Genomic DNA, 11,157 nt, shown 5'->3' on the forward strand with positions numbered 1-11,157 from the left:
GGCGCTTCTCCTGTGTGCCCTGGCCAGGAATCGAACCCGGGACTCCTGCACGCCAGGCCAACACTCTACCACTGAGCCAACCGGCCAGGGCCTCACCTTCTTGCGATATAATTTCCACACAGTAACATGCACCCGTTTTAAGGGTAGTTTGGTGAATGTAGATACCAGTGTAACCGCCACCACAACCGAGATACAGGACATTCTCCTCACCCTCCAGCAGTTCCTTCATACCCCTCTGCAGTCCGTCAGTCTTCACCCCGGGCCTTGGGGGACCCCCGATCTGCTTTCCCTCTTGGTGGTTAGATTCGCCTTTTCTAGGACTTCATCTGATGCAGCCACACGGCGTGTTCTCGTGTCTGGCTTTCTCCTCGCAGCTCGGTGGTCTGGGCCCGTCCCTCCCGCCTCCTTCCCGCCTGCGTGTCAGCGTCTGGTCCATCCCTTCGCTGGTGGCAGCACACCTACGTGTGGCTGTGGGACAGCCCACTCACCCAGCGAGGTCGTAGAATACTTAACTGGGATTTACCACACTTCATACATCAATTCTTCTTCAGGCTTGAGTGCCTGCCGTGTGCCAGGCACTGGTGTTTGAAATGCGTTGTGAATAAATAATGACTGGTGCCCTCGTGGAGCGAACAGTGATGAATATAGAATGTAATAAAAGGTAATAAATAAATTATATAGTAGGTAGAGCAGTCTCCTAAGGCTGTAGTAACAAATGGCCACAAACTTGGTGGCTCAAAACAACAAAAACATGTTCTTGTGCAGTTTGGGGGCCCAGAGTGCCCAGTCCAGGTGGCCTGGTGGCGGTGCCAGCTTCAGGAGGCGGAGGGAGACCCCTGGGGCCACGCAGCGCTGGCCGCGAACGGCATTTCCTGGTTCGCGGGTGTGTCATTGCAGTCCCGCCGCCCTGTCTTCACAGAACCTCTGGGCGCCTTCTCCCCATCTCTTCTCTCTAAGGACACTGGTCATAGGATTTAGGGCCCACCCCGATCCAGGATGATCTCGAGATCCTTAGGTTTATCTGCAAAGGCTCTTGTCCCAGATGTGGTCTCATTCGTGGGTTCTGGATGGATGTGTCTTTTCAGGGCTGCCATTGAACCCCCTTCAGGGCGTCAGATGAAGCAAGTGTGAGGGCAAAGTACCGGCCACACAGCGGTCAGGAGGGTCAGGAGCACTGGGGCGCTGAGCACATGCCCAGCGGGCCAGCCGGGGCCTTGGGGCGGAGATGCTGAGCAGAGGCCAGGGGAGCTGGCCCCTAGGGGGACAGGCACCCCTCGCTGACGGAGAGCAGGGCGGGACCTTGGGGCAGAGACACTGAGCAGAGGCCAGGGGAGCTGGCCCAGGGGGACAGGCACCCCCAGCTGACGGAGAGCAGGGCGGGGCCATGGGGCGGAGACGCGGAGCAGAGGCCAGGGGGGTTGGCCCAGGGGGACAGGCACCCCTCGCTGACGGAGAGCAGGGCGGGGCCTTGGGGCAGAGACGCTGAGCAGAGGCCAGGGGGGTTGGCCCAGGGGGACAGGCACCCCTCGCTGACGGAGAGCAGGGCGGGGGCCTTGGGGAGGAGACGCTGAGCAGAGGCCAGGGGAGCTTGCCCCCAGGGGGACAGGCACCCCCAGCTGACGGAGAGCAGGGCAGGGCCTGGGGGCGGAGACGCTGAGCAGAGGCCAGGGGGGTTGGCCCAGGGGGAAAGACACCCCTCGCTGACGGAGAGCAGGGTGGGGCCTTGGCTGGGAGTGACCCCGGCAGGCCGAAACACAGCACGGAGCCCCATGGCCGAATCCTGCCACCCGTGGGGACTTCTGGAAAGATGTGGGATTTTACTCTGAAGGGAACATTACAGGGCTGTGAGCCTTGGAATGGTGACGTGTGATGACATCTATAATGACCTCACTGTGGCTGTATTAGGAATAGGTTGTCCTTGGACAAGACGGAGCAGGGCCGACTTTGGGGTCATCCAGGTGAGAACCAGTGACTGAGACTGGCTTGCAGGTCACCAAGGACTTGGTCTTTTGTGCTGAGTGATGTGGGAAGCCACTCAAGGGTTCGGGGGTCTGAGCAGAGAGTACCTGATTTGATTTGATAGAATCCACCCTCCACACTTAGTGGTGACGTGTGGCGTGCTGACCCTTGGCTCTTAGGAATGCGGTAAGGTCCCATGCCATCCCCACTGCCGTCCAGCCTTGTGCTGGAGTCCAAGCCACAGCGCGAGGCCAGAGCAAAGCACCACTGCCCTCGTCCGTAGAGGACATGGTTGTGTATGTAGAGAAGATGCAGCCGTTTGCAGGTAAATTATTCAAATAAAAAGGGAATTCAACACTGCTAGAGATAGGGTCATTCTATAAAAGTTTTAATCCTCCAGGAAGGTATCACAATTTAAAGTTTGATCGTCTCAAACTGCTTGAACGTTTATAAAGTAAAAATCGACACCATTCAAGTGTGGAAGATATTAACACACTTCTCAGTGGTCGGCAGCAAAAAGCAAACGGAAACATCAGTGAGGATGTAGCAGGTGGAACCCCCACACTAGCAAACTCGGCCTGCCAGACCCCCAGAGTGCCTCAGCCCATGGCGCCCGCCTTCTCTCCCAGCTCACACAGCGTGTCTATGAAACTGGCCCCACGCTGTATGGTAAGGCAAGTCTCAACAAAGTTCCATACACTGAGTCACACAGTGTGTTCCTCTGAAAATTCCTGTCTCTACCTTCATCAGATTGACCGTCCCCAGCGGTGAAAATGCACGTGTCACAGCTCCACGTGCCTGGGTGTGTCCCATACGTCGGATGTGAAAAGTAAAATACAAAAAAAAAGACACGATTCCCTCTGTATAAAGTACAAAGCCAAGCCACGTGTTTAGGGTGCGTGGATAGGTAGGAAAATCACGAAGAAAGGGGTGGCCGGTGGGGTCAGCAAGGGTGCTGGCCGCGACAGTGACCACCGGCAGGGACCCCGGGTGGCCACGGAGGAGGTGTGGAGACACCGAGACCTCCTTGCACCAAAGCAAGCCTGACTGAAACCTAGAAGTGGGGCCTGGGGAACAAATGAGGGGCCAGGAGGAGGGACTTGGGAGCTGAAATGGGACGTTAGGAGAAGGGGAGAACCGGGCACCCACACTGACAGAGACCACCCCTGAGCTCAACAACGTCCTAAAGAAAGGCTAGGCCCTGGCCGGTTGGCTCAGTGGTAGAGCGTCGGCCTGGTGTGCGGAAGTCCCGGGTTCAATTCCCGGCCAGGGCACACAGGAGAGGCGCCCATCTGCTTCTCCACCCCTCCCCCTCTCCTTCCTCTGTCTCTCTCTTCCCCTCCCGCAGCCAAGGCTCCATTGGAGCAAAAGATGGCCCGGGCGCTGGGGATGGCTCCTTGGCCTCTGCCCCAGGCGCTAGAGTGGCTCTGGTGGAGACAGAGCGATGCCCCCAATGGGCAGAGCATCGCCCCCTGGTGGGCGTGCCGGGTGGATCCCGGTCGGGCACATGCAGGAGTCTGTCTGACTGCCTCCCTGTTTCCAGCTTCAGAAAAATACAAAAAAAAAAAAAAAAAAAGAAAGAAAGAAAGAAAGAAAGGCTAAGAGATAGGCAGCCATCATCAAGTCTGGGGAGAGGTCATCGAGGTCGGGGTGGTGTGAAGACATGGACAGGGCAGGGTAGAGACACTTAATCCTCCCTTGGGCGGCAGCCACGTGGGCACCAGCATTCTAGTCGTGTGCCACATTACACACGTGTACGTATTCTGCTGTATATCATCATTTATAAACTGCTGAATACATGAAAGCAAAACATGGCAAACTACGATCAGGTGTAACCCGAGCAGCCGCACGTTGGGCAATGGAAACCGGAAAGCTGGGAGGGCAGCTTCGGAAGCACGGCGCACCCTGGCACCGCCGGGCAGAGCCGCTCCTGAGAGCTCACGAGCCGCTCCCGGGCAGCGTGGCACCTTGGCAGGCAGGCAACAGGCTCTGGGCTCCTCAAGTTCACGAGAAGAAATTCATGTTCCATATACAACAAAATTACCTTGAAGTTTTTTGGTTTTTTTCTGTTGACTCTGAATATATTTTAAAGAAGAAATTAAAAAGATGAGAGAGCAGGCAGAAGTGGACCGTTCGCAGGGGCCCTGGAAACGATGGGACATGGAGGGGGATTCTATAGACCAGGGGTCCCCAAACTTTTTTCACAGGGGACCAGTTCACTGTCCCTCAGACCGTTGGAGGGCCAGACTATAAAAAAAACTATGAACAAATCCCTATGCACACTGCACATATCTTATTTTAAAGTAAAAAAACAAAACGGGAACAAATACAATATTTAAAATAAAGAACAAGTAAATTTAAATCAACAAACTGACCAGTATTTCAATGGGAACTATGCTCCTCTCGCTGACCACCAATGAAAGAGGTGCCCCTTCCGGAAGTGCAGCAGGGGCTGGATAAATGGTCTCAGGGGGCCGCATGCGGCCCGCGGGCCGTAGTTTGGGGACCCCTGCTATAGACATGGATAAAAACAAATGCAGAGAGTTGGTGGGAGGGTTCTTCCTCCCCGGGGACAACGCAGCCTCGCCAGCCGCGTGCGATGTCTCAAAGCAGACGTTCAAGAGCCTGGAAGTACAGCGGTTCCCTGGGACCCCTGCGTCTGTGTTTTAATGTCACATGATTCTGAAGGGCAGCCAGGACGAAGAACCCAGTGTGCCCGAGATGCCAACGTGCCCGCCAACCCCTGGGGGCCCTATTAAAACCAGGTTCTGACTCAAGAACCGGGGAGGGCCAGAGAATCTGCACTCTCACCAGCTCCCTGGCGAGGCCCGTGCCCGCCCGCAGACCCCGCGTTGAGCGCCGAGAAACGGACGCAATCCAATGTCATCTGAACTGTTGAGCTTGTGAAACGGAGCCTGTGTGTTTCCTGGCAGAGCGGGGTTCCCAGGGCTCCTCCTGATGTGAGAGGGAAGGACAGCACGGAACAGCACAGCCGGACACAGGGCCAGCCCTCGGGGGTCGCTAATTGAGACAGCGTGGCCGCAGGTCCACTCCGACCCGGGAAAATATTTTCACAGCGCCCCGTCTGATGTTCTCCGCCAGATGATGCCTTCTAGTTGGTCTTGATTGCTTGTTCCCAGCGGAAACACTGGAGGGGGAGGAGGACGTTCGGCCAACAACAACAAGAAGTCCGGGAGGGTTCGTCACTGCTCTCGCCCAGGGTTTTCGTGGCACGTGGCCGCGTCTTCTAAACACGGGCGATCAGCTGAGTGGTCGTGGGGAGAAGCCACAGTGTTTTCCAGATCAGCTCATTTCTGCATCTGTTCTCTCTGACCTGGAAAAAAAAAAAAAAAAAAAGATACCCTCTTGGTGGTGTTTACCCAAATTAGTTCACTTTGGACGACATAAGCATCATTTTACAGAAAATCCTTTCCGATTGCTCTGTTGAACAGTTACATTCCTTTGGAAGTAGGCATATGGGCAGCAGGATACAGTATGTTCATTTTATTTTCTTTAATGTTCCTCCACATCTCACGGCTCACCCAGCCCTGAGTTGTTAGGAATGAGCACTGGTGAAATATTGATAAATAAATGCAAACACGTGTTGTAGCATTTGCCCACGTGATTTGAGGTGACGCCTCCTTTGCTTTCAAGCCTTAGACTTCTTTTCACTTCCTTTTCTCTCATCTCTAAGGCTGCCGTCAAAGTCCTCTGTGTCCCGTCTGTTTTCTCAGACCTCACAGCAGGAGCAGGGCCAGGCACAGAGCCAGAGCCAGAGCCAGCGGCTGCCACCTCAGTCCCAATTCTGTGTAGCTACCCGGTCTCCAGGTCTGGCCAGCAGTCCCTGCCATCCTGGGGCCTCCCGGCCTCTGGGTAGATTTGCCAGAGAGTCTAAATTGCTTGGAAGTAAGTGTTCAGTGAAGAAGGCCGGTACTGTCTCCCATTTTGCAAACGTAAGCTGTAAACCCAGAAAGATTGTACACTCGTTTCTCCTCAAGTCCATCAACAACAAACACTGTTACTTGCCTAAGTGAACGTACAATGCTATAATATATGATTGATACAATATTTACCCTCTGAAGACTAAGTTGAGCATCTTCTCTGCAAGTTACACAGCGGCAGACAGTGTTAAATGACCCCCTGTGAACAGTCAGACAAATCCGGAATGTAGGACATTCTGCACTTTAAACAACAGGCCCGGTCTCTTCAGAAAGTTAATGTCCTAAAAATTAAAAGGTGGGAAACTGTCCTAAAAGCACCTTTATTCGTAACAACCTAATGCAGTGTAGGAGCCCTGATTAGACCCTGGAGAGTTATGTAAAGCATCGGGGGACACCTCCTTGTCCGTGGAACAAGGGGGGTGGAAGGGAGAGGTCTGAGGCACACAGAGAGGAGCTGGCAGCCTGGGCCAGGGCCACAGGACCTCAGCCAGGGCCACAGGACCTCAGCCAGAGCCACAGGACCTCAGCCAGAGCCACAGGACCTCAGCCGGGGCCACAGGACCTCAGCCAGAGCCACAGGACCTCAGCCAGAGCCACAGGACCTCAGCCGGGGCCACAGGACCTCAGCCAGAGCCACAGGACCTCAGCCAGGGCCACAGGACCTCAGCCGGGGCCACAGGACCTCAGCCAGAGCCACAGGACCTCAGCCAGAGCCACAGGACCTCAGCCGGGGCCACAGGACCTCAGCCAGAGCCACAGGACCTCAGCCGGGGCCACAGGACCTCAGCCAGAGCCACAGGACCTCAGCCGGGCACGGTCTCAGAGGAACGAGCAGCAGCAGGCCCCGCTGAGGTCTGACGACTTGTTTGCCGCAGATCCAACCACAGCTCCGTGAGATTTTCCCAAGGAGCCCCCACGCCAGTCTGGGGAGCCCAGAGACCCTCAAGTTCGGGCGGCACTGGCTCCGAGACTGTGAGGGGACTGGGCACAAAGGTGGACAGGAGGGAAATACGAGGAAGTGGCTGACCCTGGGGTCCAGGCCGGAGACAGGGCCCAGCAGGCTGAGTGGGCTCCCGGCCCCAGCAGATGGACAGGCAGCAGGAGGGCGTGGGGACCGGGCTGCACACAAGGGCATTGCGTTCCCCATCCTGCAGTCGGAGTGGCTTCCAGGAGCCCCCTATGGCCCCCGGCCTCCCCGTGGGAGGGAAGCCTGGTGCTCAGCACCCCGGGAGGTGGAGGGGCAGAGAAGGGAGCGGCCACCTTTCCTCCTCCGGGGACAAAGGGACCGCATTAGGACATTGCTTTGTCCCAAGCAGCTGCCCACAGGCCAGGCTCAGAGGTGAAGCCCTCCCCACCCAGCCAGGACTTTCCAGCGGCGCGTCCCACAGCGACGGGCGTGCTGCCTGCACCACCGGCCCCACGGCCACCGCCACCCGCGGCGGCCTCGCTCCTGAAGCGCGGCTGGTGTGACGGGAGCCGCGTTGTTCATTTTAATTGAAGTCCAGCAGTGACATGTGGCCATCTTGTCGGTCAGCACAAGTCCAGGTCCTCCTCTGAGACCAGCGTGTGCTTGGCAGTGGGTGCTGGTACTTTGTTGGGACTTGAACTCTTTTAAGAAAGAAAAAAACCACACACACATGCTCACACACACACACGCTCACACACACGCTCACACACACGCTCACAAGCTCACACACACATGCTCACACACACACACGCTCACACACACACTCACAAGCTCACACACACATGCTCACACACACACACGCTCACACACACACACGCTCACACACACACACGCTCACACACACACTCACACGCTCACACACACATGCGCGCACTCACACACACACATGCTCACACACACACACACGCTCACACACACACACGCTCACACACACGCTCACACACACACACTCACACACACGCTCACACACACGCTCACACACACGCTCACAAGCTCACACACACATGCTCACACACACACACACGCTCACACACACACGCTCACACACACGCTCACACACACACACGCTCACACACACACATGCTCACACACACACGCTCACACACACACTCACAAGCTCACACACACACACGCTCACACACACACATGCTCACACACACTCACACGCTCACACACACATGCGCGCACTCACACACACACATGCTCACACACACACACACACGCTCACACACACGCTCACATGTTCACAGTCTCCCAGGCTGTTGGGAGGACCCACCCCCGCAGCAGCCTCAGCGTCACCTCCCAGGACCTCCCCCCCCCAAAGATCCGCGCACTCCTATTTGGACCACGTAGGTCTCTGTGCCCAGAGGGGGAGTGAGCGGCCACCCTGGACAGCAGGAGGGAGGCTGGTCTTGCCCAGAGGTTTTGCCTGGAGCCTGGAGGCCCAGCCTAGCGGGCTGCTGGCTCAGAGCAGGTGGGCGATAAACCCGTGGCTGTCTGAAGAAACACTTGGAACCCGCAGTCACAGGGCTGCCGGTCGTGGAGTGGGAGGAACGCACGCTTGGGGCTTTTGTCTACCGGCCACCTTCTACTGAGATCCCCGTGAACCCCACACCGGGGGTGGGGGGTATAAAGAAGACAGCTGCCAGCCACACACCAGAGGGGACACACGCCTAGCACGGCACGTGACAGGGCAGCACTGAGCCTTAGAAACCAGATGGGCACCCCAGGCTTGGGGCACCTGGCTGCGGATAGGGGACCGGGGCTTCTTAGAAAGGGCAATATTTCATCTGAGTCAAGAAGAACAGGCGGGCTTTTCCCGGGTGGAGAAAGGAGAAGGGTGGAGGTATTCTTGCCTAGAAATATAAAAATGCACATTTTCCAGGAGATGAAAAGGCGAGCTTCTCCAGCAACCTAGGTGAGCAAGGGTCAAATTCCTCCGGGCCCAATTAAAAAAAACAATTCCTCAGGGCTTAGAGACCAGGCTGAGGACTTTGGACTTTATCTTGTGGGGAACAGGGAGCCACTGAAGGGGGTTAAGCCAAAGCAGGCTCACCAGGGTGAGCACATTATTGAAGGCCGCATGGGCACACTTGGTGGGGTAAGAATCGCATCCTGGCACCAGACCATGACCACACCTGTGCAACTGAGTCATAGCCGTCCCCCCTTTCTCCACCCTCCTCCGGAAATCAGATAACTCCTGCCATCCTTCAGGGAGTGGTGTCCCTACTGACAGCGGCCCTCCCGCCTCGGCCTCGAGCCCGGGAGAACGGGTAAGCCAGCCCGACAGGCTGGTGAGTGCCAACTGGTACATTTTCAGGAATGTGTGAACTGATGGTTAAACAAGGCCATTATAAAAGATTAAGTTACATAAACTAACAAATAAATGATTTAAAACAGAGTTAATAAATACTTCACACCCACCACTTCCTAATTACTTACTACACATTTTATGTACGCTCTTGAGGTTATTGACGTCCACTGCATATGTCTGGTGGGAATTCAAGATGGTGGTGTGCCCCTGCCCGTCTCTTCCCCACTCCCCGTTCAGGGACACCATGTCGGCTGTTTGAAGTTGGCTATCATGGGAATATTGACACCACAGAGATTGGTAAATGCTACAAATCGGAGCTTTGGCTGCAGAAAGCTGGTTGTTGAACACCTGCCAGCCACCCCCTGCTTCACCGGCTCCCTAAGGAAGCCCAGCCACCCTTCCTGGGCCTGATCTTTCTACTTCTGGCAGCCGCGGCAGCACAACTGGTCTAGTCAGGTTAGAGCTCTCAGCTGGGTTTCAGGAAGGTGTGGGGAGCCCTGCGCATCTGTCCCTGAGGACTTAGTCCTGTTTGGGGCTATCTGGGGATGCTTCTGCTGCCACCATCCCCACTGAGGGCTGCATAGCCCAGGCAGGCTCCCTGGAGCCTTTTATGAATGAAGGGAGGGGCTGGCCTGATCCCGGCTGGGGTAGGGAATTGGAGAGGGGCCTTTTTTCCGACAAACCAACCAAGTCCAAGCAGCCTCCTGGTCCAGGTGACAGACAACTGTACAGGGCATCATTCCAACGTGCCCAGTTCCTCCGTGCCACCATGGAGTCAGGTACCCTCTGCAGAAGACTCATTGTGAAATAAGATTATGCCAAGCAGCCTGACCTGTGGTGGCGCAGTGGATAAAGCATCAACCTGGAAACACTGAGGTCGCCGGTTCAAAACCCTGGCTTGCCTGGTCAGTCAAGGCACATATGGGAGTTGATGCTTCCTGCTCCTCCCCCTTCTCTCTCTCTCTCTCTCTATCTATCTATCTATCTCCCCCTCTCTTCTCTAAAATGAATAAATAAATAAATAATTAAAAAAAAAAAAAAAGATTACGCCAAGCAGATAGCTGGAGGCAGCAACATGCCTCTGTCTAAACCAGTGGTTTTCAACCGCTGGCCCGCGGATTAATCTTCGTACAACATCGGGATGGTTAACTCTTTCGCAGACCTGCATGAAGTTTCCTGCGGATTGGCTCCGGTCCGCGGACCTGCAGTTGAAAACCACTGGTTTAAACTACTCAGCAACATTACAAAGGCAACCCTATCTCCAGATTGCCGAGACTGATTCTGCCGCAGATTTAAATTCTCGGGAATATCTTCATGACCTTGGAGTGGATAAAGGAGAAATTTCCTCAACAGGACTTTTCAGAAACGAAAGGAAAACACTACAGGAAAAGATCGATAAATTGGACTTCGTTAAAATTAAGACGGTCTGTTCATCAGAAGACACCGCTGACCAACTGGCAGACTGAGAGAAGAAACGTGCAATGCATGAAACTGACAGGGGCTCCTGTCCGGAATACAGAGAGCACCGTAAGTCATAGAAAACGAACAGGCAAGCCCTTCAAACACTGGTAAAGCCTTGAACAGGCACTTCCTGAAAGAGGACATCCAAATGACCCAATTAGCCTGTGCAAAGGTGTGTGGCCTTGATCGCATCAAGGAAGTTCAAAAGCCACAGTGAACTATCACGACACACCCACAGGACGGGGTAGAACTTTAAAAAACAACAAGAGTCAGTGAGGATGCAAAGCAGCCGAAACCTGAACGAGTGTGAACTCGTATAGCCTCTCTGGAAACAGTTGAACAATACCCACGAAAACCAACGCACACACCCACCCTGTGGCCCTGAAGTGCCCGGCCACGAGTGTATGCATCTACCCAACGACATGTACTAGAACGTCATCACCGCTTCATGAGCTGTAGACCAGAGCGTGTTCACACCGTGGAACACTAAGCAGCCGTGAAAAGGAATGGCTACA

General features: G+C 55.1%; 1 non-coding gene across 1 annotated transcript; it reads left to right on the forward strand.

Annotated features, from left to right (window-relative positions):
- The first annotated feature begins 3,157 nt into the window (after positions 1–3,157).
- TRNAT-GGU (transfer RNA threonine (anticodon GGU)) lies at positions 3,158–3,233 on the forward strand. The gene has a single exon. It is a non-coding gene; the product is annotated as a tRNA-Thr (tRNA).
- The last annotated feature ends 7,924 nt before the right edge of the window (positions 3,234–11,157 follow it).

This window comes from Saccopteryx bilineata, chromosome 10 (assembly GCF_036850765.1).
Source record: "Saccopteryx bilineata isolate mSacBil1 chromosome 10, mSacBil1_pri_phased_curated, whole genome shotgun sequence".
Classification (NCBI taxonomy): Eukaryota; Metazoa; Chordata; class Mammalia; order Chiroptera; family Emballonuridae; genus Saccopteryx; species Saccopteryx bilineata.